The sequence below is a fragment of the Chiloscyllium punctatum genome, chromosome 12 (genome assembly GCF_047496795.1).
Source record: "Chiloscyllium punctatum isolate Juve2018m chromosome 12, sChiPun1.3, whole genome shotgun sequence".
Lineage (NCBI taxonomy): Eukaryota > Metazoa > Chordata > Chondrichthyes > Orectolobiformes > Hemiscylliidae > Chiloscyllium > Chiloscyllium punctatum.
The window spans coordinates 60,276,225-60,290,717 of NC_092750.1; the positions used below are offsets into that span (position 1 = coordinate 60,276,225).

The 14,493-nt window shown below is 40.8% G+C and overlaps 1 protein-coding gene across 4 annotated transcripts in view; it reads left to right on the plus strand.

The window, feature by feature from the left end:
- Positions 1–14,493, plus strand: part of LOC140483870 (metabotropic glutamate receptor 7-like) — a 751,467-nt gene that overhangs the window by 591,484 nt on the left and 145,490 nt on the right. The gene's annotated exons all lie outside the window — the stretch shown is intronic.

The window sequence follows — 14,493 nt, forward strand, 5'->3', positions numbered from 1 at the left end:
AACTCTGAGAAATAAACTTGAAAAAGATAAAGCGTGCTTACAACAGGTCATAAATACATTTGAGACCAAGTTGAATGCAAAATATTCTGAGGGAAGGTGAAAAAGCAATTAAGCAAATCAAAGAGCATAATGAAACAAGACTGTCAGCTAACATAAAGAGCAATCCTAAATTCTTCTATAACCAACCTGTAATGAAAAGATGAAATAATCAAATGAATAATAGGATCAATTCAGGATCAAAAATGGAATTTACAAATGGAGGCAAGAGGTGTAACTGAGGAGTTAAATGAAGTTTTTTGCCTCTGTCTTTAACCACGGGACAGGTACTATCCAGGCCATGTGACAGAGGAGAAAACTCAGCCACTAGGAAGAGTTAAAAATTGACAAGGAGCGCGTGTTGGATAAGCTATCAGTACTTAAACCAGATTGGATAAAATACATTGAAGGAAATGAATTCTTCAATTTCAGGGTATTGCCAGAGGACTGGAAAATTGCAAATATTATGCCCTGTTCAAAAATGGTTATATAGATCAGTCCGATAGTTGCAGAGCAGTCAGCTTAACTTTGCTTATGGAAAACCATCTCACATCAGCTATACAAATTAGAATTCATAGTCACAAGGGGCAAAGAGACATGCATTAATTCAGAAGAACCAGCATGGATTTGAGAAGGGAAAATCATGTCCAATCAAAGAAAATTGACGAGGGCAAGGTGTGGTGTTCGTGGATTTATGATCAAGATCTTGGTGTGCAGGGGTCAGTTTAGGACATTAGTCAACTGTGAGGTGGATAGTGTAGCACTTCTAAAATACATTGGCCCATTGGTAGTGTGGGTGGATAGATGGTAGATAAAGGACAATGTAGAGAAGTGGACTGTGATAAACTTGTGAACGAAGAATATGGACAGACAGTGTAGCATTGTAAATTGTGTGCAGGAATAGTGAGATTTGAGCATGTATGGGAAAAATCATTAAAGCTGGCAGGGCAGGTTAAGAGTAGACAGGCAGGAGGCTGGAAGAACTCAGCAAGCCAGGCAGCATGAGGAAATCCTGAAGAAGGGTGACACCTGAAACATCAACTTCTGCACCTCCAGATGCTGCCTGGCTTGCTGTGTTCTTCCAGCCTTCTGCTTGTCTACTTTGGATTCCAGCATCTGCAGTTTTTCATGTCTCTAACCAGGGCAGGTCAAGAGAGCTGTTTTTGAAAAAGTATAGTAATCTAAGCTTCATTAATAGGGGCAGAGAATACAAGAGCAAGGAAGTTATGCTGAACTTGTGTAGGACACTGATCAGAGTGTCTGTTGGAATAGCTACTCAGTGAGAATATTGGGTACAGTTACAGGTGCCATAATACTGAGAGGATATGAATGCACTGTGAAGAATGTGGAAGAAGCTTATAAGAACTTTAGATTATAAGGAAAAGTTGGAGAATTTGGGACTGTTTTCCTTGGAGAGGAGAAGGCCAAGGGGAAAGTTGACATATTTTCAAAACGATAAGGGGTGTGGACAGTGTAGTTGGGAAGAAATGTTCCCCACTTGTAAAAGGGTTAAGAACTAGTTTGAAACTATTTTGTGAAAGAAAAACAAATGTAAGGTGAAAGAAGGCTTTCTCCTGCAGCTAATAGTTTGGGTCTGTAGCAGACTGCCTGAAAATGTGGTGGAGGCAGGCACAAGTGAGGCATTCAACAGAGCACTGGATGATTATTTACAATTTGAACAGGGTTATGGGAGATAAAGCAGGAGATTGGAGAGCCAGTGCAAACATGGTGGGCTGAATGGCCTCCTTCAGCATTGTAACATTCTGATTCTGGAAAATCTGGAACTCAAGCAAATATTACTGCTTCAAATCTTGCAACTCTAAGAGCTTATTTCTGATATTCCACCATAGATCATGATTGAGTTGGGAAAACCTGTTGTAACTTTAGTTGCCCAGAAAGTGTCTTATAGTTCAGTCGACATGACATATGCACATTGTGTCAGTGAGGAAGAATTGATGGTATTGCTTTTTTTTGCTTATTTTTATGGGATGAAAGAACAAAATATTAATAAAACAGTAATTGACAGAATTGAGTCAACTATCTCTTAATATGCTAGTGCAAATCACAAATATAGTGCTTTAAATTTCTTCATAATGCACTCATGCAGCACTGTACCTTCAGAGATTAATAAAGCCTTTGCATCTTAAACGTATCAAAAATTAGGTGCAAACAAAACACAATAGCCTTCTATCTTTCTCCTTTAGCTAAGTTACACTGTCTCTGTAACTTAGCTGTAGGCACAACAGGAACCTGAAGAAGGGCTTATGCCCGAAATGTCGATTCTCCTTGGATGCTGCCTGACCTGCTGCACTTTTCCAGCAACATATTTTTCAGCTCACAACAGGAACCAGATCCAATTTCACTGGGTACATGATGTCCTCAGATTGTTATGCAGTAATATGAGTTATACATCTGTGGGAAGGGAACCAGGTTTTAAAAAAAAGTATATGTGCATCTTTAGTGCTATTGAAGGTCAAAACGAATCAGCCTTGCAACTGATCCAAAGTTAGCAAGTGAGTCCTATAATACAGCAGCTTTTGTCGGTCGAATTGTGTTCCAATACTTTTTTTCCTTTTTTTTCAGCATTGTTAGCTGGAAACTTCACACCTTAGACCAAGTCATAGTTCAATATATATATAAGAACATTCTTTTTAACATGTCTCTATTGATAAATGGACACAAAATGTAGATGTTTGAGAATATGATGATCACTGAATTTTAAATTAACCCAGATTTGTCTATCCCAGGTTGCAGTTAAAGTGTGGTACCTATACGTTGGTGTACATATCACTGCACTGTGTCAGACAGGCTAGGAATATAAAAGGGCTTTTTCCTGTTCGTCATTGTTTACTCTCTTGTCAGATGATCTGCATGTATAATACCGTAAAGACCTTGAAAGGTTTTGTACTGAGAATTGCCTCAAGCACCGCCATAATGATGGTATCATACAGATTTGAGGATAGAACTAAAGAGTGAGACCTGACCTCTAGTTCTTTCTTACAGTCTATTAGATTAGATTAGATTACATTACAATATCACATGAATGCAACCAGTAACAAATACAATAAACTACTTGCAGTTCAATGCAAGAGTCTCTTCTAGTTGGAGCAGTAAGTAGTTTTCCCCTACCACACTAGACCCTTTAGATAACTACACTTACAGGGTGGTGATAGCAAACCTACCCAATGATGTGGACTTGATTTAACTGCACGTACAATGCAAAAGGCCATGGTGTGAATTTGATTTACCCACATATATACCACTTTATGAAAGCCAATGAACGGTATTTGAAGGGACATGGGCTATTACAATGATCAACATCATTCAGATTATTTATAGAAGTGAGGGAGGGTGACTGTGAAGGGCAGGAGTGAACTGTAATTAAGGCTAAGAGTTAAATATACTGTTCATTTATTAAACTAGTGGAATTTTTGGCTGTTCAAACATGGGAGCTCAGAGTTTACACTGTTCTCCTTTTAGAAATTGCTTTCTTAGCTGATGCTAGGTTATTTGGTGATTGAGAAATCTGTGAAATGTGAGCTTCAGAATTTGAATTTTCAGGCTATTTGCCACAGGAAGATTTCTGTTAAACTAAGCTATGTTAGGATTTAAGGTAACATGGCATATACCATGCACTAATTGGCTCCGGCCTTTTAGCTTGTGCACTTTCTAACTTGTGATTCCCTAATGTTCGTTACACTAGTTAGCGAAACTTTTAAGTGCATTAGAAAAACCTCAGGGTTTTCAGCAAGACCTCAAAGTGCATTCAGGATAAATAGCAACAGGAAGTGCTTGAGAAACCCTGTGGAGAGAGAAACAGCGTTGATGTTTTGAGTCCAGAATGATGTTTTTCAGAACTCTCGTGCAAAAGAATCGCTTTTGTTTGTCACAAAGAACTTTTAAATCCCAAGTCTTGATGAATTTATCATAGACTGAGAAGCTCATCAGAATTATAACACACTGTGGAAGAACTGAGACTCTGGAAAAGGCAGGCCTTTTCAGGTTGATGACCTACAACTAATGGAGTACCACGAGTATTAGTGCTGGGACCACAATTATTTATAATAAATATTAATGGCTTAGATGAGAAAAGTGAATGCAATATCGCAATGGTCAGGTGAAGCCAATGGGCAAAAACTTGGCAGATAAAACATACTGTGGAAAAATGTGAAATTATCTACTCGGGCAGGAAGAATAGAGTAGCTGAATATCATTTGAATGGAGGTAGAGTGCAAAGAGCTCGAGAACAGAGGGATTAGGGATCATTGCACATGAATTACAAAATGCTAATATCCAACTTCAGTGGGTAAAGGGAAGGCAAATAGAATGTTGGCCTTTTTTTTTTAGATTAGATTCCCTACAGTGTGGAAACAGGCCCTTTGGCCCAACAAGTCCACACCGACCCTCCGAAGAGTAACCCACCCAGACCGAAGTCGTGGTCCACATTGGCACCAATGACATAGGTAGGAGGAGGGCTGAGGATGTTAGGCAGGCTTTCAGGGAGCTAGGTTGGAAGCTCAGAGTTAGAACAAACAGAGTTGTTGTCTCTGGTTTGTTACCCGTGCCACGTGATAGAGAGTTGAGGAATAGGGAGAGAGAACAGTTAAATGCGTGGCTACAGGGTTGGTTGAGGAGGGAGGGATTCCGGTTTCTGGATAACTGGGGTTCTTTCTGGGGAAGGTGGGACCTCTATAAACAGGATGGTCTACACCTGAACCTGAGGGGCACCAGTATCCTTGGGGGGAGGTTTGCTAGTGCTCTTGGGGGGGTTTAAACTAACTCTGCAGGGGCATGGGAACCTAGACTGTAGCTTTAGGGTGCAGGACCTGGAGTGTAGGGAGGTTAGGAACATGGCATCAATCTCAAAGGAGGGTGCCTGTAAACATGAAAGTGGCTTGAAGTGTATATACTTCAATGCAAGAAGTATACGAAATAAGGTAGGTGAACTTGCAGCATGGGTTGGTACCTGGGATTTCGATGTTGTGGCTATTACGGAGACATGGGTAGAACAGGGACAGGATTGGCTGTTGCAGGTTCCAGGGTTTAAATGTTTTGATAGGGTCAGAGGTGGGGGTAAAAGATGGGGAGGTGTAGCATTGCTTGTCAAAGATAGTATTACAGCGGTGGAAAGGACGATGGATGAAGACTCGCCATCTGAGGTAGTTTGGGCTGAGGTTAGGAATAGGAAAGGTGAGGTCACCCTGTTAGGAGTTTTCTACAGGCCTCCTAATAGTCTGAGAGACGTAGAAGAAAGGATTGCGAGGATGATTCAGGAGAAGAGTGAAAGTAATAGGGTGGTTGTTATGGGGGACTTTAACTTTCCTGATATTGACTGGGAAAGCTATAGTTCGAGTTCGTTAGATGGGTCGGTGTTTGTCCAATGTGTGCAGGAGGGTTTCCTGACACAATATGTAGTCAGGCCAACAAGAGGTGAGGCCATACTGGATTTGGTTCTGGGTAACGAACCAGGCCAAGTGTTAGAATTGGAGGTAGGTGAGCACTTTGGGGACAGTGACCACAATTCGTTAATTTTTCTCTAGTGATGGAGAGGGATAAGTGTGCACTGCAGGGCAAGAGTTATAGCTGGGGGCAGGGAAATTATGATGCGGTGAGGCACGACTTAGGATGTGTGCCTTGGAAAAGTAGGCTTCAAGGCAAGGGGACAATTGATATGTGGAGCTTGTTCAAGGAGCAACTATTGAGTGTCCTTGATAAGTGTGTACCTGTCAGGCAGGGAGGAAAGGGTTGTGTGAGGGAGCCATGGTTTAATAAGGAATTGGAATCCCTTGTCAAAGGGAAGAGGGCGGCCTATGTCAAGATGAGGCGTGAAGGTTCAATTGGGGCGATTGAGAGTGAAACCCAAAGGCTTTCTATAGGTATGTCAGGAATAAAAGAATGACTAGGGTAGGAATAGGTCCAGTCAAGGATAGTAGTGGGAAGTTGCGTGTGGGGGCTGAAGAGATTGGGGAGGCACTGAATGAATACTTTTCGTCAGTATTCACTCAGGAACAGGACATTGTTGCCGATGTGAATACTGAGTCACAATTAATTAGAATGGACGGCTTTGAGGTATATAGGGAAGAGGTGTTGGAAATTCTGGTAAGGGTGAAAATAGATAAGTCCCCTGGGCCTGATGGCATTTATCCTAGGATTCTCTGGGAAGCAAGGGAGGAGATTGCAGAGCCATTGGCCTTGATTTTTATGTCCTCGTTGTCTACAGGAATAGTGCCAGAAGACTGGAGGATAGCAAATTGGTTCCCTTGTTCAGGAAGGGGAGTGGAGATAACCCTAGTAACTATAGGCCAGTGAGTCTCACTTCTGTTGTGGGCAAAGTCTTAGAGAGAATTGTAAGGGATAGGATTTATGAACATCTGGATAGGAATAATGTGATCAAGGATAGTCAGCATGGTTTTGTGAAGGGCAGGTCGTGCCTCACAAACCTTATTGAATTCTTTGAGAAGGTGACTAAGGAGGTGGACGAGGGTAAAGCAGTAGATGTTGTGTATATGGATTTTAGTAAGGCATTTTATAAGGTTCCCCATGGTAGGCTACTGCAAAAAATATGGAGGTATGGCATTGAGGGTGAGTTGGAGGTTTGGATTAGGAATTGGCTGGCTGGAAGAAGACAGAGGGTGGTAGTTGATGGTAAAGGTTCATTTTGGAGTGCAGTTACTAGCAGGGATCTGTTTTGGGACCATTGCTGTTTGTCATTTTTATAAATGACCTGGAGGAGGGGCTAGAAGGTTGGGTGAGCAAGTTTGCGGATGATATGAAAGTCGGTGGAGTTGTTGACAGTGAGGAAGGATGTGGCAGGTTACAGCGGGATATAGATAAGCTGCAGAGCTGGGCAGAAAGGTGGCAAATGGAGTTCAATGTGGGTAAGTGTGAGGTGATTCACTTTGGTATGAGTAACAAAAAGATGGGGTACTGGGCTAATGGTCGGATACTTGGTCGTGTGGATGAGCAGAGGGATCTTGCTGACATTTTACACAGATCTCTGAAAGTTGCCACCCAGGTAAATAGTATGGTGAAGAAAGCATATGGTGTATTGGCTTTTATTGGTAGAGGAATTGAGTTCCGGTGTCCTGTGGTCATGTTGCAGTTGTATAAGACTCTGGTGCGGCTGCATCTGGAGTATTGTGTGCAGTTTTGGTCGCCATACTATAGGAAGGATGTGGAGGCACTGGAATGGGTGCAGAGGAGGTTTACCAGGATGTTGTCTGGTATGGTAGGAAGATCATATGAGGAAAGGCTGAGGCACTTGGGGCTGTTTTCATTGGAGAAAAGAAGGTTTAGGGGGTGACTTGATAGAGGTGTACAAGATGATTAGGGGTTTAGATAGGGTTGACCATGAGAACCCTTTTCCACGTATGGAGTCAGCTATTACGAGGGGGCATAGCTTTAAATTAAGGGGTGGTAGGTATAGGACAGATGTTAGGGGTAGATTCTTTACTCAGCGAGTCGTGAGTTCATGGAATGCCCTGCCAGTAGCAGTGGTGGACTCTCCCTCTTTATGGGCATATAAACAGGCATTGGATAGGCATATGGAGAATAGTGGGCTAGTGTAGGTTAGGTGGGCTTGGATCAGCGCAACATCGATGGCCAAAGGGCCTGTACTGCGCTGTGTTCTTCTATGTTCTTCTATGTTCTTCTATGTTCTTCTATGTTCTTCTATGTTCTTCTATGTTCTTCTATGTTCTTCTATGTTCTATTTCCCTCTGACTAATGCATCTAACACTATGGGCAATTTAGCATGGCCAATTCACCTGACCTGCACATCTTTGGACTGTGGGAGGAAACCGGAGCACCCAGAGGAAACCCACGCAGACACAGGGAGAATATGCAAACTCCACACAGACAGTCACCCGAGGTTGGAATTCAACCTGGTACCCTGGTGCTGTGAGGCAGCAGTGCTAACCACTGGGCCACCATTCAAGGGGAATGGAATATAAAAGTAGGGAGGTATTTCTAAAATTATACAAGGTGTTAGCCATTTGGAATACTGTGAACAGAGTTAGGTCCATTTCTAAGGAAAGAAATATTGGCAATGGAGGCAATCCAGAGAATATTCACTAGCTTGATACCAGGTGCAGAGGATCTGCCCTATGAGGAGAGGTTGAATAGATTGGGCCTGTACTCATTTGAATTTAGAAGAATGAGAGGCAACCTTTTTTGCAACATGCAAGGTCATTAGGGGACTTGACAAGGTAGATGCCAAGAGGTTGTCTCTCCTTGTAGGAGAGTCTAAGCCCTGGGGGCATAATATCAGAATAAGGGCCCATGTATCTAAGATGGATATGAGGAGGAATTTCTACACTGTGGGTAGTGTCTCCGTGGAATTCTTTACTGTGGAGAGCTTTTTGGGGCTGGGATGTAAGTATATTCAAGGCTGAGGCAAACATTTTTAATTAGTAATGGAATTGAGGGTTATAGGGAAAAGGTAGGAAAGTGAAACTGAGGGTTATTGGATCAGCCATGATCTCATTGTATGATATAAGAGATTCAGTGAGCTGAATGGCCACATTTACGCCAATGTTTTGTGGTCTTTGTGATCATACAAGCTCTTGAAAACAATTGCCAGGATTTTATGGTTGGTGGCGAGGCAACATCACTTGCTGCTGAACTTGACAAATCCTGCTTGCAAAGATCGAGCAATGTGGTAATGGATTTCATATTTCCTGACATAAATTTCTTTCACTGCCCAATAGAATTAATGCCACCAAACAGGCTATACATATAGTCATATTACAGAATTATCATGGGTGGCAATCCAGAAATTATTGAGCAGAATTTATCATGAAACCTTTGTTTCCCACAATTGAAAAAAAAATGTAAAAATTGGGACATGCACACAAGATCACAGCAGAAGCCAAAATGTCAAACTTTTAAAAATGTATCTTATACTTTTAAAAGTCTATGAAATTTGTGCTGACGGTGCAACTTTAAGATAAAATCTCACAGCCATTAAGAATAAATCACAGAATATTGCTTTTGTCTTATTAAATAATTATCTTACTTTATGGTGTTGCAGGTTTTTCTGTTTCTCGAGCACTGTATTTAATTTTCAATACACTGTACAGATGCCACTAACTGAGCCACCTGTCCTCTGCAAATCTGTTTTGTGAAATTAGTGTTTTGCACCTGGGAATGTTCAATCATAAATTAAAGTCACATGAACCAGGTGCCACCCCTTAAGAAATTCTACTTTATTTTAACTCTAATTATAGCAGTTTACAGATAAAAACCTATTTTTAGTAATAGGTTTTATCCTGGTTGTTTTTTGAAGAGAGTATGTAGTACAGAGGTGCTGAGTAGTCTATCATTACCACTAGAGTAAACAAGTTGGGAGGCCTTGGGTTTTTTAAACAGCCTGAATAGATGTGACCAGTTCTCTCAGATCAGGATTTCCGGAGTTTTCGGTTCAGTTTTAAGCAGAAGCTATTGGGTCTCAACAGAGTTGGAAGTTTCAGTGAATGTCGCTTGGCTGCGATTCTGTCTGAATTTTCTCTATGTTTTTTCCTCCTGGATGGAAGGACTTTGTGTGAGAATCTGTGTCTGAATTTTCCTTTTTTACCAAGGGATGTGTTAATGGGACAATACTATACAGGAGCAGTTAATTAGTGATGGTTACTGTATCTATTATTCTGTTAAATTTTCCAATAGTGTTAAGTTATTGTAAATTCCTTTTGCTTTGGCTGTATTTTAACTACAGTGTTTAAATAATTTATGTTTTGCTTAACATAGAGTAGTTTGACCAGTCGCACTGCATTTGGAACACACTTTACACTTGAAAAGCAAGAAAAAGTTAGGGCTAGGCTACCTTCTTAAAATATTTTGAGGGTGTCTGGTCTGGTCCATAACAAATTGTTATCATTGCGCAAATATAAGAAGGTTTCCTGCAGCCACAGAGGTTGTTCAGCCATGAAAATCAAGTATAACTTTTGTAAACAGAGAGCATAATGGCGTAAAAATGCATGTTTATATCAGTTTGGTAATTTCTACTTGTGAGGGCTTCAGCAGCAGTCCTGTAGATGAGCAGAAAATCAATGACAACAATGGGTTTTTGCTGCTGAACTGTGCAGGCAAGGATGCCAGAAATAGCTGTCAGCTTCATAGAATTCATGCAGCGAATGCCATCACAACCACAAAATCCAGCCTGTTGTTTCGAAATGCATTGCCATCGTTTTGCGTATCAATCCTCTGCTGCTGGACATTTAGACAAGGTCAATATGTGGAATGTAAATAAGTATCTCCCATTCTTTTCTTGAATTTTCTTTTTATAAGCCTCCAATATACAATTGTTGATGGCTAACATTGCTTGGGCTAATTACCATTGTCAAGGAATAAGAGATTTCAAAAGCCAAATCATTTGTACCATGGTAGAGGAGGAAATAAATGCTTTTGGTTAGAATGCAGGACGTGGTTGAATTTTCCCCAATGTTAATGCACAGATTAGAAACCTATTAGTTAAACATTAACAATTTGTTTTGCATCTATAAATTGCTGATAATTTGAGTTAAAATAAAGGGGTGGCACATGGCTCATGTGACTTTATGATTGAACATTAATTTCATAAGATTTGTAAAGAACAGGCATCTAGGTTAATGACATCTGAACGACAGTATTGTAAGAATTAAATACAAGGAACAAGAAAACATGCAACACCATAAAGTGAGATGATTCCTCAATAAAACAAAAACAATATTCTGTGGTTTACTCTTAATGGCTGTGAGATTTTATCTTAAAATTAGCCACAAATGTTTGCCGAATTGAGGGGAACCTTGGTAATAAATAAGCAAATATGACATTTTGCCCAAGATAATGTCTTAACTTTATCAGAAACGTGGGAACAGAAGAAACCATGTTGAGTACTCATTGAGCCTGTGCTATTCAATGGCGGAGTTTTATGTCCCACCATGTTCCCCCATCTCCATCAGTGTGTCTGAAGCCACTGAAAGGAAGGATAGGATGCACATAAAAGGAAACAGCAGGCTAGTCCATCACCATCATCTTCCTATCTACCCGGACCTGTCCCACATATTATAAGAGGATGGTGTGGGTAGGACAGCCGAGTGCAGGTAAGGCATCAAGCAATCTACTCTCCCTTAGGTCCTAAAGTGGACATTTTAACTATGCTTAGGCAGCTAGCAAAGCAAGCAATCTAACAGCTTTCATTGCGTGGGCCACTGATGGGCAAGAAAATGGCTACTTCTGTTGTGGAGACCCCTTAACCCTGAGGAGACCACCTCCAAAATGTTAACTCTCTCCATGTCCTTTCACAGGACCTCCAACAAAAAATGGCCTCTCCTGACTAACAATCTCCCTAAGCTGAGTGGCTGCCTGTGTGAGCGGAACATGCACAAGGGTCCATGAAGTTACTGCTGTGCACTGAGCTCTTAGGTCCACAACAGACACAGAGACTCTTAGCAGGAATGCTACTCCCAACCCTCACTACACTGGGCTCTCTGCTGTGCCCACCCAAAATCTCCAGTTACAGAATGAAATTTCAAGCTTCTATCACTTATTTATTCAGAAGTGTTTGACTCTTGAAAGGCCCAGCCTAGGCCTACACTACCCAATGAGCAGAAATAGTTCCTGACTATATACCCCACTTTTTAATATTTTGTAACTTTTAATTGTTTCAACTCTTCACCTTTTACTATTCAACTTGTGTAATACCTCCTTGTTATGTTCACTCTTTGAGTAAGGGTTCTCCCTTCAAGTTGATATCATCTTTCTTAAGGTATAGTGCTCAGAACTGCTCACAGTTGTCCAGGTATACACGCTATGTTACATAATAGATTTAGTGCAATTTCAATGTATGGGAAGTCTCAGTTTCAGACATTGGAGATGTAATGGCAGCACTTGGTTCCTCAGTGAGGTCCTGGCAGTTGTTTCCCCAGTGTCTTGTTTATCTTTGTTGTTATGAGGACTTGGAGCACTCACTTGTGCACCTTGGACTTGAGGCTGAGATTGTACTGATTCCACTGGTGCTGCTTATCAAGAATTTTTGTTTCTTGAATGGTGTACTTACATTGAATGAACTGAATTTTACCACTCGGTGTTACTGTCATTCTATAACCGAACTCCTTTGGAAATGCTATATTTTTAAATACTGGATCAGCTGCCTGGAATGATATATCCTGAGCCAAGAGTAATTTTGTGTTTTTAATTTGGAAAGATGTGACTTTGATGAAAAGTAAAAGGTTTTATTCTAATTATTTGTTTATGAAATTTGTCCAGAATTTGGTGTTAAGTGTTAGTGCTAAAAAAAGGACATGAAAAAGCAAGACAGGAAAATAGCCAAGTTAGATATAGAATAGTGCTTCACCCTGCTCTGTCCTGATAATTATACCTCCATCCTCAGTCTTAGAAAAACACAGTCATTTTGCCTTTGTGCCAGCATCTTGCTGTTTTGACAATATCCTCTGGCATCTGAATGAAATTGCTAAATTAAGGGCAGTTTTGTGCTGTAAGCCTTTGCCACTAGGAATTAGATTGAGTGATGAATGTCATGTAGAACTCTCATAACTGTACTTGAGAGGAGATTTCATCCCAGCTGTCTATGTTTGTCTTGAACTCAGGTTCCAGAGGGGAAAGGTAATGTTTAATCTAGGTATAGTACAAAAACATTAACTTCTACTGACTAGAGAAAATTGAACAATACACAATGTCACTGTAACATTGGCAATGTAATAACACTGTGAGTGTTAAAGCGATGTGATTATATGACTATGGTATGTGTTCTTTGAATGCTAATACAATATACTTGGATGTCTTTATTCCCTCAATGATCACAATTGCATAGCCCTGTAGCTTGCCATTAGCCAAAATTAAATTTTTCAGAAAAGCTGTTATACCAGAGTGGTTAACCCATCATCTCCAGATTAAATAGTAAGTGTGGTCTTAATCAAATTTAATACATGATTTCGTTATGAGAGGAAAGAGAAAAAAAAATCATGGGTCAATGTTACTTATTTGGCAAATGTTTAATAATCCCGTGATTAATATTACCTAAATCGGTAAGAATCTTTCCTGTCAAGCCATGGCTTTCACTGAAATGGTCAGTGGATTTTATAATCCACAACAGGATAGCTCTTTCTCTTTTCTGAATTCTGAAAACCTTGCATTGTGTCGGGAGGTAATGATAATTAACTGGAGAGCTGCGCAGTTCCTGCAACCTCTGAGCTAAACATTACCAGCAGTATTACCCACTCTGATGATGAATCTTGCCCCTGCCCATACCAGGAGAACCTCCTAGATTCCTCATGATTGTGGTAAGAATCTCTTTGATTGGAGATTGTCACTGCTATGCATCCAGCTTTGGCAGCTCATTAGAACATGCAGCTTCTTCTCTCTGTTGACCTCAATAACTGCTATTCTTTTCCTTTATTTAATCACTTCTGCCCAGAGCATTGAGCCAGTAAGTCAATTTACTATTGACATATCTGTCCTTGTCTTTTTTTCCCCAAGTGTGGCTTGTTGGGAGCCAAGATACAGAATGGGCTAAATTTAATTTCAGTTTAAAAAGACAATCCAACACATGATCATCTTAAAAGCTTCACCTGTTGAGCCAAAATACTGTCCTCAATTACAGACCCTGTTTCAAACATGTTTTCTAAGGTTGCACCTCAGCAGCAGCATTCAAATGCAAAATGGATATTTCCACTGTACTTTCTAATCAACATGTTCAATGATGTTGTTGCACTCCTGTAGAATAGATGGGAATTGAACCCAGCCCTCCTAGCTCAGAGGTATGCACACTGCCACCATGCCACATGACTTCTAAGGCTACTGCTGACACCCAGCTCTGCTAATTGTTCCCTCTCCTGACTTGGCCACAATCTCTGTTATTGTCTTTAAATTGTCAGATGGCTTTACTTGGCAGCGAAACGAGCAGAAATTTCCTTTAATTATTGAGCAGACCTTTGGAGACCATTGCCTCTGGAGCTGTGTCATTAACTCAACTCCAGACCCACCAACTCCAGCCCTCTTAGGGTCATTGAGTCTTACAGCATGGAGACAGGCCCCTTGGCCCAAAATGGTCCATGCCCACCAAAATGTCTATCTATGCTAACCCCATTTCCTTGCACTTGGTCCATAACCTTCTAATCTGTTCCTATCTATGCATTTGTCTAAATGTCTTTTAAATGTTGTTAATGTATCCGCCTCAACCACTGGCAGCTCTTTCCATATATATATATTATCCTTTGTGTAAAAAGGTTGCCTGTCAGGTTCTCTTTTATTCTTTCCCCTCTAACCTTAAACTGATGTCCTCTCGTCCTTGATTCCCCAACCCGGGGAAGTGAGTGCATTCACCCTATCCATGCCTCTCGTGATCTTATACACTTCTGTAAGATTCCCCCCTCAGTCTCCTATGCTCTAAAGAAAGAAGTCCTAGCTTATCCAACCTCTCTCTATAACTCCAACTGCTGTGTCCTGGCAACATCCTTGTAA